Source organism: Neovison vison, chromosome 7 (genome assembly GCF_020171115.1).
Source record: "Neovison vison isolate M4711 chromosome 7, ASM_NN_V1, whole genome shotgun sequence".
NCBI classification, from domain to species: Eukaryota; Metazoa; Chordata; class Mammalia; order Carnivora; family Mustelidae; genus Neogale; species Neogale vison.
The window spans coordinates 64485173-64503247 of record NC_058097.1 but is presented as its reverse complement, the minus strand read 5'-3'; positions in this window follow the sequence as shown (position 1 = coordinate 64503247).

Genomic DNA, 18075 nt, shown 5'->3' with positions numbered 1-18075 from the left:
TCATTATAGCTGGAGAAAATGAACCCATATCTAGAGGAGGCCAAGGGGCATCACATGAAATGTCCTGTGGATACTACCTCTCATTATCTGAGCCCTGGTAAGTCTGCAGCTCTGAGGTTCTGTCTGTTCTGTGTAGAGATCATATTCAGTTCCTATATAAATGCCTCACTGAGTGGGGATTCCTGAATGCTTGATGAATGAAAGGGCCCCAATGAGCCTATCACGGATATGTGAGTGGGTCTGGCCCCCTGCTCACACCCAGGTATGCCTACTCCAGTTTCACCCAAACACAGACTCAAGATGGAGTCTCAGATCTCCCTTTCAATGGCAAAACAGCCCAGCTCAAGACCATAGTGATAGTGAGGGATGAGGCAGACGCTTCGTCATGTGGAGCAGGAGAATGCTCAAATAATGTGACTACATGCCCTCTAGCAGACTATTCCACAGGAGTAAGCACCCAGGTATACTTTCCCTACAAGTCCCCACTGATTCCCTATAATAACTCTGCCTCAGTTAGGATCAAATTGAGGTTTGGGGAAGTTTGGGGACATGCCAAAGTCTCTCAAACAGTCATTGGCCAAATCACACTTGGCAGTTAGGGGCAGCGTTCTCGCCTTGCAAATAAGAGGTTTAGCACCTCTTTTGTGGTTGCAAAGGTTCGGTATCTATCCAGGAACATGTAGACAGAGTTTAGATCTCTTCTTAGGAAGGCATGTGTCAGGTGTTCTATTTCTGTCTCCAGCGTGTTGGCCCGGTTGGTAAATAGCACAGAGGTCTCATTTCTATTTCTGATTGTGCTATTTTTACCCTGAGTTGAATCATAGGAGACATGAGTCAGTGCTATAGCCATCAGGAGAAGTGGGTGTTGGAGGGCAGACTGATCCCCCAGATCTCAGTGACTTATTGCAAGAAGTGGGGCAAGAGAGTCCACAGCCCTAAAACAAATAAGTTGACTCAGTGTTTCATTGAGTTAATCATAAGGCTGTTGTTTTTCATTCAGGGCATGTTCTCAATGTCCGGAGACTGACCTCCTCATAGGTCTGAGCACATAGGGCAATGTGTGCTTGATGACTCTGTCTCTCCCTCCTTTTCTCCCCACTCTCTCTTTGCCTCTCTCTCAAATCCATCAATCAAACAATCAATTAATAAGCCTTTAAGGAAAAGAAAAACATTTTTTGGCACCCATATAAGGAATTGAAGTAAATGATGTCTGATCTGATAATATCTCAGGCCACTTTGTGAGCTGAGTACTGATAGGACCACCCTGCATGAATGGCATAAATCCTGTGATTTCTTCCTTTTTAAAAAATTTATTTCTACTCAGCGTAACAGAATTCATTGTTTATGCACAACACCCAGTGCTCCATGCATTATGTGCCCTCCATAATACCCACCATAATAATACCCACCTGGTTCCCCCAACCTCCCACCCCCCACCCCTTCAAAATCCTCAGATTGTTTTTCAGAGTCCTTAGTCTCTCATGGATCATCTCCACTTCCCATTTCCCTCAACTATCTTCTCTTCTCCATTTCCTTATGTCCTCCATGCTACTTGTTATGCTCCACAAATAAGTGAAACCTTATGCTAATTGATTCTCTCTGCTTGACTTATTTCCCTCAGCATAATCTCTTCCACTCCTGTCCATGTTGATACAAAAGTTGGGTACTCGTCCTTTCTGATGGAGGCATAACACTCCATACTGTATATGGACGACATATTCATATCCATTTGTCTATTGTCTATTGTCTATTGAAGGGCATCATAGATATTTCCAGCTTGGCGACTGTGGCCATTGCTGCTATAAACATTGGGGTACATATGACCCTTCTGTTCACTACATCTGTATCTTTGGGGTAAATATCCAGTAGTGCTATTGCAGGGTATTGGGAATCTCTATTTTTAATTTCTTAAGGGATCTCCACACTGTTCTCCAAAGCGGCTGCACCAGCTTGCATTCCCAGCAACAGTGTAAAAGGGTTCCCCTTTCTCCACATCCTCTCCAACACACGTTGTTTCCTGTCTTGTTAATTTTGGCCATTCTAACTGACGTAAGGTGGTATCTTAATTTGGTTGTAATATGAATCTCCCTAATGGCTAGTGATGATGAAGATTTTTTTCATGTGTCTGATAGCGATTTGTATGTCTTCGTTGGAGAAGTGTCTGTTCATGTCTTCTGCCCATTTTTTGACATGATTATCTCTTCTGTGTTTTGAGTTTAAGAAGTTTTTTATAGATTCTAGATATCAATCTTTTGTATGTACTTTGATTTGTGAATATCTTCTACCATTTTCTGCATTGCCTCTTCGTTTTGTTGACTGTTTCCTTTGCTGTGCAGAAGGTTTTGATCTTGATGAAGTCCGAAAACTTCATTTTCACTTCGCCTTTGGAGACATATTTTGAAAGAAGTTGCTGTGACTGATATAGAAGAGATACTGCCTATGTTTCCCTCTGATTCTGGTGGATTCCTGTCTCACATTGAGGTCTTTTATCCACTTCGAGTTTATCTTTGCATATGGTGTAAGAGAATGGTTGAGTGTCATTATTCTACATATAGATGTCCAATTTGCCCAGCACCATTTATTGAAGAATATGTCTTTTTTCTACTGTATATTTTTTCTGCTTTGTCGTAGGTTATTTGAGCATAGACTTGAGGGTCCCTAAATGGTCTCTCTACTCTGTACCACTGGTCTATTTTTCTGTTTTTATGCCAGTACCATGCTGTCTTGATGATCACAGCTTTGTTGAGAAGCTTGAAATCAGGTAATGTGATGCCCCCAGTTTTGTTTTTCTTTTTCAACATTTCCTTAGCAATCCGGGGTCCTTTCTAATTCTATTGTTTGTGACCACTGCGGCCCTCAAGCATGGCTGGGGCCTCATGGGCCACGCTGGTATCTCCTACACTGAACGTTGGACAACATGCCAACCACAGGGTTTTGGCCATGGGGAAGGAGAAGTTCTGATTTCTACATGACGTACACCTCTTGGTAGTGAGTGGAGATAAGGTCTAGGTTCTGAAGCCTGAAAACAGAGGTTGGGAAGAGATGACAACCTAAGGCCATGGCGTGCCGATGTGCTCAGTGTGTGATCAACTGTCTGGGTGTTGGTCACAAGGTCGGGGCTCAGACTGTGTCAGACTGGGCATTACTGCCCAGGCTGGATTGTATAATTGGGGTACAGTCGAGTGGTGCAGGTTGATCCTCATTTGGCATTTCTGGGTAGCACCATAGGGCAACGTTTTTCTTCTGCATGGCAGGCAGAGTGCTGCATTGTTTCTCCAGAATTCCCAGCTTGAGGGCTTTTGGGCCAGGAGTTTGAAAACAGAATTCTGAGAAAACAAGTTTGGCCTAGGTTCCACAGCGAAGGCATGGCAGGCACACTCTGCAGAGCTGAATGGAGGTCTCGTGCATCTGAAGTCAGGGAAGGATCAGACATTGGCTTAGGTTGGAGTTTCTGTTCATGATTTCCCCGACATGAAGGTTGGGGGGCATTACGATGCCGTGGAGGTTTGCCCACGGTGGGATTGTCTGATTCTCCAAAACTCAAGGATTCCTTCTGTGGGACATGTTAGGGTCCGTGATCAAAGGAACGAGACTGATACAAAGCGAAGGTCAAGCAAAACTTTATTTCGCGCCAAGCATCAGGAATCAAACTACCGGTCAGAGCTACCTCTTACGAAAAGGCGGTGACGATGAACCCAACAAGGTCACTTCCAAGAAGGCCACTCTGGACGAGGCCGCTCTAGATGACGCTGCTGCTCCGCAGATGAGGCCGCTCCATGATTGGAGCCATTCCCAAGAAGAGGCCGCTCCCAAGACAAGGCCACTGCTCAATGAAGTTGCTCCCTGGACAAGGCCGCTCCCAAGAAGAGGCTGTTCTGGACAAGACCATTTCCTGGATGAGGCCACTCCCAATGACGAAGAAGCAACAATGACAAGGTGGACAACCCAGATGACACAGACTCTGCTCCCCACGATGCTACTCTGACCAGGCTTCCACCCGGAGGAAGCCACCACTGCGGACAAGGCCACTTGTGGTTCGGGGTGGTGAGGCATTTTGCAGCGAGGCTGCTGGTGTCTAGGGGCCGTTGGCATCTCAGGGCTGCTCACGCCTCCAGACCGCTGGCATCTAGGGGCTGCAGGTGTCAGGACCGACTGCTGGCATCTAGGGTCTGTAGGCATCAGGACCGCAGGCGTCGAGGGACCGCTGACAACTGGACCGCAGATGTCTCAGGACCGCAGGCGTCGAGGGACCGCTGACAACTGGACCGCAGATGTCTCAGGACCGCAGGCGTCGAGGGACCGCCGACAACTGGACCGCAGATGTCTCAGGACCGCAGGCGTCGAGGGACCACTGACAACTGGACTGCTGGGCCGCCGCTGGAGGCTGGAGGCTGGAGGCTGGAGGCGGTAGGTGGCGGCGCTCGGGGCCGCCGCCAGAGGCTGCAGGCGGCGGCACTGGGGGCCGCCGCCGGAGGCTGCAGGCTGCAGGCGGTGGCGCTCCGGGCCGCCGCCGGAGGCTGCAGGCTGCAGGCGGCGGCGCTCGGGGCCGCCGCCGGAGGCTGGAAGCTGCAGGCGGCGGCGCTCGGGGCCGCCGCCGGAGGCTGGAAGCTGCAGGCGGCGGCGCTCGGGGCCGCCGCCGGAGGCTGGAAGCTGCAGGCGGCGGCGCTCGGGGCCGCCGCCGGAGGCTGGAAGCTGCAGGCGGCGGCGCTCGGGGCCGCCGCCGGAGGATGGAAGCTGCAGGCGGCGGCGCTCGGGGCCGCCGCCGGAGGGTGCAGGCGGCGGCGCTCGGGGCCGCCGCCGGAGGCTGCAGGCGGCGGCGCTCGGGGCCGCCGCCGGAGGGTGCAGGCGGCGGCGCTCGGGGCCGCCGCCGGAGGCTGCAGGCGGCGGCGCTCGGGGCCGCCGCCGGAGGCTGGAAGCTGCAGGCGGCGGCGCTCGGGGCCGCCGCCGGAGGATGCAGGCGGTGGCACTTGGGCCGCCGCCGGAGGCTAGACCGCCGAAAGCTGGAAGCTGTAGGCGGCTCGAGGCTGCAGGCGGCGGCTTGGGGCCCGGGGGAGACTGGAGACTGCAAACATGGTTGTAGCTCTTACAAGAGCTGTTACAGCTCTTCTATTCACCGTTGACTCCCCTGCTCTCCGCCGACTTCCACCGCTCTCCGCACCGCTTCACCGCTCTCCGCCGACTTCACCGCTCTCCGCTCTCCGCCGACTTCACCGCTCCTGTAGCAGCCGCTGCTCTCCTGCAGCAGCCCCCCCCCTTGACAGCCTGGCAGAGCAACCTTTATGGGGGTGGTTAAGCCCCGCCCCTACACAGGTGGCCAATTGAATTCCAATTTTCCCAGTGGATATACATACGGCTTACTGATTGGATGTCTCCACGCAGTCTGCCCCACCCTTACATTCAGGGTCCACAAGCAAGTTCCTCTGGGAGGGGCAGACCCTTACAGGACAGTTGAGACCTGTTAGATGGATCCAGGACGTCCCATAAGGAACTTCTCAAGAGCAGGATTCTAACGATGGATGCCTGGGCAGCCAAACTCGCATTCCAATTGTATCCGGGTGACAAGGCATGTTTGATCTGCTGCCACTGGGGGAACAACCGAGGGGGCTGAATTGAAATGGACTCTCCTGAGTATCCGTCATAATGTGGGTTTGTGTCCATGGAGACCTTTGAATGGGGCAGTGGCTCCAGTGCCCTGAAGGATTTTCCTAACCTGAGGTTTTGAGACAGCTCCAAAGAGCAAGTTTCCCATGTGGAGATGAGATTTGTTCTGACTAGTGCCCCACGAACTCCCATAAACTGGTATTGGAAACCAGACCTCTGAGGAGAGATGCCTGGAATACAAAGCAATGGATCCGCTTAGGGCCTGGGGGTCTGGCCACTTCAATATTCTCCTCTGAGAACATCTGTCTAGGGTTCTGAGTGGAGGTCATTGCTCATCTTGTGTCAGATCGCCCCTGTTTGTCCTGGTAGGCCAACACTATTTGGCTGGTCTCGGGGACTTTGGAGGTTTCTCCTAATCTGTAAGGTTCTGGGAAATGAAATGGTAAGAATTCCCTTGGAGAGGGCAGGCACAGTCCCGACTTGTGTCCCCAGCTATCTGGGTGTAGGTTGGGAGGTCCAGGCTCAGGCTGTGTCAGACAGGGCATTAGTGCCCAGGGTAGACTGTATAATTGGAGTACAGTTGAGTGGCATGCAGGTTGATCCTCATTCGGCATTTCTGGGTAGCCCATAGGGCAACGTTTTTCTTCTAGAAGGCAGGCATAGTGCTGCATTGTGGCTCCAGAATTCCCAAACTGGAGGGCTTATGGGCCAGAATTGTGAGGAAAGAAGTCTGAGACAAAAGCTAGGCTTAGGTTTCAGGGCGAGGGCATGGCAGGCACACTCTGCAGAGCTAAATCGAGATCTCGTGCATTTCAAGTCAGGTCGAGGATAAGACAAAGGCTCAGGTTGGAGTTTCTGTTCAGGACGGCCCCTTCATAAAGGTGGGGGGCATCATGGGGCCATGGAGGTTTTCCCACGATGGGAGTTGTGAGATGCTCCAATCGGAAAGGATTCCTTCTGCGGGACATTCGAGACCTGTCAGATGGCTCCAGGGCATCCCATACGGAAAAATGCCAGAGCAGCGTTCTAAAATCGGGCTTGGAGAGCCCGACTCGCATTCCTATTGTCTTCTTGTGACAAGGAAGGTTCGATTTTTTGACTCGGGGAGAGCAACCAAGGAGGGTGTTTTGAATTAGACTCTCCTGAGGATGGATCTTAATGTGGGTTTGTGTCCATTGAGACCTTGGAATGGGGCGGTGGCTCTGGGAACCTGAAGGTTTCTCTTAACTGGAGGTTTTGACACAGCTCCAAAGAGCAATTTTCCCGTGTGGAGACGAGATTTGTTCTGATTGGTACCTCTGGAAAAACCTATATGCTCATATTGGAAACCAGGTCTCTGAGGAGAGATGTCTGGTAACAAAAGCAATGGATCCGATTAGGGCCTAGGTGTATGTCTCATTCAATCTTCTTCTTTGCATATATCTGTTTATGGGTCTGAAAGGATGTCGTGGTTCAGCTTCTGATACATAACCCCTGTTTGTCCTGGGTGGCCTACACTATTGGGATGGCTTCGGGGACTTTTTAGGTTTCTCATAATCTGTAGGGTTGTGGCCAATGGAATGGGCAGAATTCCCCTGGAGAGTGCAGGCACAGTCCTGAGATGTGGCTCGAGGGGCGCCATCCCGGAGGAGGGTGTGTGGGCCAGGACTGTGGGGACAGAAGTCTGAAAACATGAACTTGGCTTAGGTTTGGGAACTTATGTATGACAGACCTGATCTACTGACCGTTAGGAAAATTTTTCAGACTATGAACAAAGGGCGAGTGTGAGGCACTTGCTCAGGCTTTTGTCTCTGGGTTTTATGTCAACTGTGGCCAAGGAATGTTGGGCTGGCCTCATGGACCGTGGACGAGTCTTTCATTCTGGGAATTTGGCCCTATCCCAAGTGTTTGGGATCAGTCTGTGGATGGGAGGAGTCCTTTCTGTATTTTTCTTTTACCTCTGGTGTCCCACCAAAGATGGATTCCAGAGAAGAGCCCTGATTAGGGGTGACTAGACATTCTGAGCTCTGGTTAAGATGGGGGTACTAGGGCATGACAAGCCCCATATCTGAGCACTTGGTCTAATCACGAGCGGCTTTACTTGAGGATAGGGCTGAGGTTAAGGGTCAAAATGTGTGTTTGTGCCTATGGCGGCCCTCAAGCATGGGTGGGTCCTCATGGGCCATGCTGTTTTCTCCTACACTGAATGTTGGACAAAATGCAAACCACAAGGATTCTGGCCATGGGGAATGAGGAGTTCTGACTGATGCATCACGTTCAGCACTGGCCATTGATTGGAGAAAAGGTCTAGGTTCTGAAGCTTGAAAACCAAGGTTGGGAAGAGATGATAACCTAAGGCCATCGCGGGTCTGATATGCTCAGTGCGCAGCCATTTGTTGGTGTAGGTCGAGAATTCCGGGCTCAGACTGTGTCAGACAGGGCATTAGTACCCAGGCTAGAGTGTATATTTGGGGTACAGTCAAGTGGCGTGCTGATCCGTGCCGGTTGATCCCCGGCACGTGGCGTGGGGTTTCAGGGTAGCACCAGAGAGCAACGTTTCTCTTCTAGAGGGCAGGCAGAGTGCTTTATTGTGGCTCTGGAATTCCCAAATTGTAGGGCTTCTGGGACAGGAGTGTGAGGGCGGAAGTCTGAGAACACAAGCTTGGCTTAGGCTTGAGGCGAGGGGATAGCAGGCACCCTCTGAAGAGCTGAATCAAGAGCTCGTGGATCTGAAGTCAGGGAAAATCAGACGTTGGCTCAGGTTGAAGTTTCTGTCCACGATGTCCCCTTAAGGAAAGTAGGAGTGCATCACGAGGCAATGGAATTTTTCCCACGGTGGGATTGTCCTATGCTCCAAACCACAAGGATTCCTTCTGTGGTATAGTAGAGACCAGTTGGATAGATCCAGGACGTCCCATAAGGAACTCATCAAGAGCAGGGTTCTATTGATGGATTCCTGGGTAGCCCAACACGCATTCCAATTGTCTCTTAGCGACAAGGCAGGTTCTATCTCCTGGCTCTGGGGAAGCAACTGAGGGAGCTGAGTTGAAATGGACTTTCCTGAGGATCAGTCTTAATGTGGGTTTGTGTCCATGGGGACCTTGGAATGGGGCAGTGGCTTCAGCGCTCTGGAGGATTCTCCTAACCGGAGGTATTGACACAGCTCCAAAGAGCAAGTTTCCCGTGTGGAGACAAGATTTGTTCTCATGTTGCCTCAGGAAACCCCATAAGCTGGTATTGGAAACCAGGCCTCTGAGGAGAGATGCCTGGAAACCAAAGCAATGGATCCGATTAGGGTCGGGGCCTGTCTGCTTCAATCTTCTTATCTGGGAACATCTGCTTACGGTTCTGAGTGGAGGTCATTGCTCAGCTTGTGTCAGATCACCCGGTTCTTCCGGAAGGCCTACACTATTGGTATGGTCTCAGGGTCTTTCACGGTTTCTCCTAATCGGTAGGGTTGTGGCCAATGGAATGGGCAGAATTCCCTTGGAGAGGGCATGCACAATCCTGAGGTGTGGCCCCAGCTGTCCGGGTGTTGGTCGGGAGTTCTGGGCTCATGCTGTGTCAGGCAGCACATTAGTGTGAAGGGTAAACTGTACAATTGGGGTACAGTCGAGTGGCATGCAGGTTGATTCTCATTTGGGGTTTCTGGATAACCCCACAGAGCAACATTGTTCTTCTAGAGAGCAGACACAGTGCTACATTGTGGCTCCAGAATTCCCAAACTGGAGGGCTTGTGGCCGAGGCATGTGATGATGGAAGTCTAAGAACACAAGCTAGGCATAGGTTTCAGAGCGAGGGCACGGCAGGCACACTCTGCTGAGCTGAATCAAGTTCTCGTGCATATGAAGTCATGGCAAGTATCACACTTTTGCTCAGGTTGGAATTTCTGTCCAATTCCCCCATTCATGAAGGGGGGGACACATCATGAGGCCATGGTGGTGTTCCCAAAATTGAAGTAGTGAGATGCTCCAATCCCCAAGGATTCCTCCTGCGGGACAGTTGAGACCTGTCAGATGGCTCCAGGACATCCCATATGGAAGGACACCATAGCAGGGTTCAATGGATGGAATCTTGGGCAGCCCGCCTCACATTCTAACTGTCTCTTCTAACAAGGCAGGTTTGATCTGCTGACTCTGGGAGAGCAACCAAGGAGGGTGTGATGAAATAGACTCTACTGAAGATGGGTCATAATGTGGCTTTGTGTCTATTGAGACCTTGGAATGGGGCGGTGGCTCCGGGAAACTGAAGGTTTCTCTTTACTGGAGGTTTTGACACAGCGCCAAAGAGCAAGTTTCCCTTCTGGAGAGAAGATTTGTTCTGATTGGTACCTCTGTAAAAACCTATAAGCTGGTATTGGAAACCAGCTCTCTGAGGAGAGATGCCGTGAAACAAAAGCAATGGATCTGATTATGGCCGCGGTGCCTGTCCAGTTCAATCTTCTTCTCTGGGGATATCTGTCTATGGGTCTGAGTGGAGGTCTTTGTTCAGCTTGTGACAGATAGCCCCTGTTTGTCTTGGGCTGCCAACACTATTGGGATGGCCTCGGGGATTTTTTACGTTTCTCCTAATCTTTAGGGTTGTGGCCAATGGAATGGGCAGAATTCCCGCGGAGAGGGCAGGCACAGTCTTGAGGTGTGTTTCCAGGGGCCCCAGCCTGGAGGTTGTGTGGGCCAGGACTGTTGGGATAGAATTCTGAAAACACAAACTCGGCTTAGGTGGGGATGTATGACAGGCCCAATCTACAGACCATGAGGAGAATTTTTCGGGCTATGAACAGAGGGCCAGTGTGAGGCGCTTGCTCAGGCTTTTGTCTCTGGATTTTGTGTCAACGGTGGCCATGGATTGTTGAGGTGGCCTCATGGGCCATGGACGAGTCTTTCTCTCTGTGGATTTGGCCCGATCCCAAGTGTTTGGGGTCATTCTCTCGATGGGAGGAGTCTTTCTGTTTTTTTTTTTTGTTTTTGTTTTTGTTTTGTTTTTTGTTTTTTTCCTCATGTGTTTCACCAAAGAGGGATTCTAGAGCAGAGTCCTGAGTAGGAGTGTCTAGACATCTCGACCTCTGGTTAAGATTGGGGGACTAGGGGCATGGCATGCCCCATATGCGAGCTCTTGGTCCAGTCACTGAGAGGCTTTACTTGAGGACAGGGCTCACTCTGAGGGTCCCAATGTGTGTTTGTGCCCATTGTGACCCTCAAGCATGGGCGGGCCTCATTTGCCATGCTGGGTTCTCCCACACTGAATGATGAACAACATGCCAACCACAAGGTTTCTGGCCATTGGTAAGGAGAAGTTCTGATTTCTGCATCAAGTTCAACCTGCTCAGTGAGTGGAGACATGGTCTAGGTTCAGAAGCCTGAAAACCGAGGTTGGGAAGAGATGACAACCGAAAGCCATGGCATGTCCTATGTGCTCAGTATGAGGCCATCTGTCTGGGTGTCGGTTGGGTGGTCTGCCCTCAGGCTGTGTCATTTTGGGGCTCAGTGCCCAGGCTAGACTGTATAATTGGGCTACAGTCAAGTGATGTGCAGGTTGTTCTTCATTTGGCGTTTCTGGGTAGTCATATATATATATATATATATATATATATATATATATATATATGCCATATATAGGGCAATAATTTTTTTTTTTCTGGAGGGCAGGCAGAGTGCTGCATCATGTCTCTGGAATGCCAAACTGGAGGGCTTGTGGATCAGGACCATGAGGACAGAAGTCTGAGAACACAAGCTAGGCTTAGGTTTCGAGGCGTGGGCACGGAAGGTACACTTGGCAGAACTGAATCGAGATCACGTACATCTGAAGTCAGGGCAGGTTCAGATGTTGGCTAAGGTTGGAGTTTCTGTCCATGATGGCCCCTTAATGAAAGTGGGGAAGGGTTCATCACGAGGCAATAAAGGTTTTCCCATGGTGGGATTGTCTGATGCTCCAAACTGCAAGGATTCCTTCTGTGGGACAGTCGAGACAAGTTGGGTGGATCCAGGACGTCCCATAGGGAACTTCTCCTGAACAGGGTTCTAACAATGATGCCTGGGAAGCCAACTCGCATTCCAATTGTCTCCTAGCGACAAGGCAGCTGGCTCTGGGGGAGAAACTGAGTGGAATGAGTTGAAGTGGACTCTCCTGAGGATCAGTCATAATGTGGGACTGTGTCCATGGAGACCTTGGAATGGGGCAGTGACACCAGCACCCTGAAGGATTCTCATAACCGGAGGTATTGACACAGTTCCAAAGAGCAAGTTTCCCATGAGAAGACAAGATTTGTTCTGATTGTTGCCTCAGGAACCCCCATAAGCAGGTATTGGGAACCAGGCCTCTGAGGAGAGATGCCTGGAAACCAAAGCAATGGATCCAATTATGGCCTAGGGGTCTGTCCGCTTCAATCTTCTACTCTGGGAACATCTGTCTACGGTTCTGAGTGGAGGTAGTTGCTCAGTTTGCATCATATCACCCCTGTTTCTCCCAGAAGGACTGCACTATTGGTATGGTCTTGGGGTCTTGGGAGGTTTCTCCTAATCTGTGAAGTTGTGGCCAATGGAATGGGCAGAATTCCCTTGGAGAGGGCAGGCACAGTCCTGATGTGAGGCCCCAGCTATCTGGGTGTCGGTTGAGAAGTCTGGCTCAGGCTGTGTCAGACAGTGCATTAGTGCCCAGGGTAGATTATACAATTGGGGTACAGTCAGTCGTGTGGCATGCATTTTGATCCTCATTTGGGTTTTCTGGGTAGCCCCATAGGGCAACATTTTTCTTCTGGAGGGCAGGCAGAGTGCTGCATTGTGTCTCCAGAATTCTCAAACTGGAGGGCTTGTGGCCCAGGAGGGTGAGGACAAAGTCTGACAACACAAGCTAGGCATAGGTTTCGAACAGAGGGTGCGTCAGGCACACTCTGCTGAGCTGAATCGAGATTTCGTGCATATGAAGTCAGGGCAAGGATCAAACTTTGGCTCAGGTTGGAGTTTCTGTGCATTTCCCTCCTTCACAAAGGGGTGGCCACATCATGAGGCCATGGTGGTTTTTCCATGATTGGAGTAGTGAGATGCTCCAATCCCCAAGGATTACTTCTGCAGGACAGTCCAGACCTGTCCGATGACTCCAGGACGTCCATTACGGAATGACGCCAAGGCAGGGTTCTAAGGATGGAATCATTGGCAGCCCAACTTGCATTCCAATTATCTACATGCGATAATGCAGGCTCTATCACTGGCTCTGGGGGAGCAACCGAGGGGGCTGAGGTGAAATGGGCTCTCCTGAGGATGGGCCATAATGTGAGTTTGTATCCATGGAGACGTTGGAATGTGGCAGTGGCTCGGTGTGCCTAAAGTTTTCTCCTAACTGGACGTTTTGACACAGCTCCAAAGAGCTAGTGTCCCATGTGGAGACTAGGTTTGTTCTGATTGATATCTCCTAAAACCCACATATGCTTGTATTGGAAACTAGGCCTCTGAGGAGAAATGCCTGGAAACCAAATCAATGTATCCAATTAGGGTCTAGGTGCCTGTCCAGTTCAATCTTCTTCTCTGGGGATATCTGTCTATGGGTCTGAGTTGAGGTAATTGTGCAGCTTGTGACATATCACCCCTGTTTGTCCTGGGCGGCTGACACTATTGGGATGGCCTCGGGGACTTTGGAGGTTTCTCCTAATCTGTCAGGTTGTGTCCAAAGGAAGTAGCAGAATTCCCTTGGAGAGTGCAGGCACAGTCATGAGGTGTGGCTCCAGGGGCCCTAGCCTGGAGGGTGTGTGGGCCAAAATTGTGGGGACAGAAGTCTGAAAACACAAACTCGACTTAGGTTTGGGGACGGAGGTATGGCAGGACCGATCTACAGACCTCAATGAGAATTTTTCGGGCTATGATCAAGGGGCGAGTGTGAGGTGCTTTTTCAGGTCCAGATTTTGCATCAGCGGTGGCCGGGGAATGTCGGGCTGTCATCATCGGCCATGGTCGAGTTTTTCTTTCTGGGGATTTGGCCAGATTCCAAGTGTTTGGGGTCACTCTTTTGATGGTAGGAGTCATTTCTCTATTTTTTTTTTTTTTTTTTACCTTACGTGTACCACCAAAGAGGGATTCCATAAAAGAGCACTGAGTAGGGGTGACTAGACTTCTTGAGCTCTTGTTAAGATTGAGGGACTAGGGGCATGGCAAGCCCATATACAGGCTTTTGGTCCAGCCCCGGAGAGGCTTTACTTGAGGACAGGGCTCAGGTTGAGGGTCCCAAGGTGTGTTTGTGCCCAATGCGGCCTCAACCATGGGCGAGGCCTCATGGGTCATGCTGGTTTCTCCTATCCTGAACGTTGGACAACATGCCAACCACAAAGATTCTGGTCGTGGGGAAGGAGGAGTTCTGATTTCTGCATCATGTACACCGCTTGGCAGTGAGTGGAGATAAGGTCTAGATTCTGAAGCCTGAAAACCGAGGTTGGGAAGAGATGACGACCTAAGGGCTGGCGGATCAAATGTGTTCAGTGTGCGGCCAGCTGTCTGGGTGTCGGTCGGAAGGTCCAGGCTCAGGTTGTGTCAGACAGGGCATTAGTGCCCAGTCTAGACTGTATAATTGGGGTACAGTCGAGTGGAGTGCAGGTTGACCCTCATTTGGCATTTCTTGGTAGCCCCATAGGGCAATGTTTCTCTTCTGGAGAGCAGGCAGAGTGCTGCATTGTGTCCCCAGAATTCCCAACTTGAGGGCTTTGGGCCAGGAGTTTGAGGACGGAAGTCTAGGAACACAAGTTAGGCTTGGGTTTCCCAGCGGTGGCATGGCAGGAACACTCTGCAAAGCTGAACTGAGATCCTAGTGCCAAGGCAAGTTCGAACTGCTGCCTCTGGGGGAGCAACCGATGGGGCTGTGCTGAAATGGACTCTCCTGAGAATGGGTCATAATGTGGGTTTGTGTCCATGGAGACCTTGGAATGGGGCGGTAGCTCCAGGGACCTGAAGGTTTCCCCTAACTGGAGGTTTTGACACAGCTCCAAAAAGCACGTTTCCCATGTGTAGAGGAGATTTGTTCTGACTGTTCTCCAGAAGAACCTATATGCTGGTATTGGAAACCAGGCCTCTGAGGAGAGATGCCTGGAAACAAAATCAATAGATCCGATAAGGGCCTAGGTGCCATTTCAGTTCAATCTTCTTCTCTGGGGATATCTGTCTATGGGTCTGAGTTGAGGTAGTTGCTCAGCTTGGGATAGATCACCCCTGTTTGTCCTGGGAGGCCTACACTATTGGGATGGCCTCGGGGACTTTGGAGGTTTCTCCTAATCTGTAGGGTTGTGGCCAATGGATTGGGCAGAATTCCCCTGGAGAGGACAGGCACAGTCCTGAGATGTGGCTCCAGGGGCCACGCCTGGACGATGTGTGGTCTAGTACTGTGGGGACAGAAGTCTGAAAACCCAAACTGGGCTTAGGTTTGTGGACGTATAGACAGGTCTATAGATTGGACAGGCCCGATCTATAGACCGTGAGGAGAATTTTTTGGGCTATGGACAAAGGGCAAGTGTGAGGCGCTTGCCCAGGTTTTTGTCTCTGGATTTTGTGTCATCCGTGACCGTGGAATATCGGGGTGGCCTCATGGGCCATTGACGAGTCTTTCTCTCTGTGGATTATCCAGATCCCAAGTGTTTGTGGTCACTCAGTGGATGGGAGGAGTCTTTTTGGTATTTTTTTACCTCAGGTGTCCTACCATAGAAGGATTCCAGAGCAGAGCCCTGAGTAGTGGTGACTAGACACCTCAATCTCTGGTTAAGATTGGGGGACTAGGGGTATGGCAAGCCCCATATGCATGCTCGTGGACTTGCCCCTGAGATGCTTTCCTTGAGTACATGGCTCACGTTGAGGGTCACAATGTGTGTTTGTACCCATTGTGGCTCTCAAGCATCGGCGGGGCCTCATGGGCCACGCTGGATGCTCCTACACTGAATTTTTGACAACATGCCAACCACAAGATTTCTTGCCTTGGGGAAGGAGGAGTTCTGATTTCTGCATCACGTTCACCCCTGGTTAGTGAGTGGAGATAATTTCTAGGTTCTGAAGCCTGAAAACCGAGTTTGGGAAGAGATGACGACCTAAGGCCATGGCAGTTCCAATGTGCTCAGTGTACGGCCAGGTGTCTGGGTGTCGGTCGGGAGTTCTGGGCTCAGGCTGTGTCAGACAGGTCTTCAGTGCTCAGGCTAGACTGTATGATTGGGGTACAGTCAAGTGGTGTGCAGGTTGATCCTCATTTGGTGTTTCTGGGCAGCCCCATAGGGCAAAGTTTTTCTTCTGGAGGCCAGGAAGAGTGCTGCATTGTGTCTCCAGAATTCCCAACAGAGGTTTTGTGGGCCAGAAGTGTGAGGACGGATGTCTGAGAATACAAGCTAGGCTTAGGTTTAGGGATGAGGGCATGGCTGGCACACTCTGCAGAGCTGAATCAAGATTTCGTGCATCTGAAGTCAGGGCGAGGATCAGACATTGTCTCAGGATGGAGTTTCTATTCATGATGGCCCCTTCATGAAGGGGGCGAGGCATCATAAGGCCATGGAGGTTTTCCTTCAATGGGAATTGTGAGAATCTCCAAACCACAAGGATTCCTTCTGTGGGGCAATTGAGACCTGTTGAATGGCTCCAGGACCTCCCATAAGGAATGACTCCAGAGCAGGGTTCTAAGGATGGATGCCCAGACATCCTGCTTCACATTCCAAATGTATCCTCTCGACAAGACAGGTTCGATCTGTTGGCTCTGGGGGAGCAACCGAGAGGGCTGAGTTGAAATGGACTCTCCTGTGGATGGCTCATAATGTGTGTTTGTGTTCATGGAGACCTTGGAATGGGGCGGTGGCAACGGGGCACTGAAGGTTTCTCCTAACCTGCGGTTTTGAGACAGCTCCAATGAGCAAGTTTCCTAGGTGGAGATTTGATTTGTTCTGATCGGTGCCTCAGGAGACCCCCATATGTTGGTATTGAAAACCAGGCCTCTATGGAGAGATGCCTGGAAACCAAAGGAATGGATTCGATTAGGGCCTAGGGGCCTGTCCAGTTCAATCTATTTCTCTTGGGAAATCTGACTATTTGTCTGAGTGGAGGTAGTTTCTCTGCTGGTGTCAGATCACCCCTGTTTCTCCTGGGCGGTCTACACTATTGACATTGCCTCGGGGACTTTGGACTTTTCTCTTAATCTTTAGGATTTGGCCATTGGAATGGGAAGAATTCCCATGGAGAGGGCAGGCACAGTCCGGAGTTGTGGCCTCCAGGGGCCCCAGCCTGGAGGGTGTGTGGACCAGGGTTGTGGGGACAGAAGTCTGAAAACACAAACTCGGCTTAGGATTGGGAGCTAGGTTAGGCAGGCCTGATCTAAAGCCCGTGAGGAGAACTCTTTGGGATATGAACAAAGGGCAACTGTGAGGTGCTTACTCAGGCTTTTTTCTCTGGATTTTGTGTCACCGATGGCCATGCAATGTCGAGGTGGCCTCATGGGCCATGGACGAGTCTCTCTTTCTGCAGATTTGGCCTGATCCCAAGAGTTTGGTGTAATTCTGTGGGATGGGAGGAGTTCTTCCTGTTTTTTCACCTCAGGAGTCCCACCAAAAGATGGGATCCAGAACAGAGCCATGGAGAGGGTCAACTGGACAATTCAACTTCTGGTTAAGATTGGGGGCCTAGGCAGCATCACCTTGATCCCAAAACCAGACAAGGATCTCATCAAAAAAGAGAGCTATAGACCAATATCCTTGATGAACACAGATGCAAAAATTCTCACCAAAATACTAGGCAATAGGATTCAACAGTACATTAAAAGGATTATTCACCACGACCAAGTGGGATTTATCCCAGGGCTCCAAGGTTGGTTCAACATCCGCAAATCAGTCAATGTGATACAACACATCAATAAAAGAAAGAACAAGAACCATATGATACTCTCAATAGATGCTGAAAAAGCATTTGACAAAGTACAGCATCCCTTCCTGATCAAAACCCTTCAAAGTGTACGGATAGAGGGCACATACCTCAATATCATCAAAGCCTTCTATGAAAAACCCACTGCAAATATCATTCTCAATGGAGAAAAACTGAAAGCTTTTCCACTAAGGTCAGGAAAACGGCAGGGATGTCCATTATCACCACTGCTATTCAACATAGTACTAGAAGTCCTAGCCTCAGCAATCAGACAACAAAAAGAAATTAAAGGCATCCAAATCGGCAAAGAAGAAGTCAAATTATCACTCTTCGCAGATGATATGATACTCTATGTGGAAAACCCAAAAGACTCCACTCCAAAACTGCTAGAACTTATACAGGAATTCAGTAAAGTGTCAGGATATAAGATCAATGCACAGAAATCAGTTGCATTTCTCTACACCAACAACAAGACAGAAGAAATAGAAATTAAGGAGTCAATCCCATTTACAATTGCACCCCAAACCATAAGATACCTAGCAATAAACCTAACCAAAGAGGCACAGAATCTATACTCAGAAAACTATAAAGTACTCATGAAAGAAATTGAGGAAGACACAAAGAAATGGAAAAATGT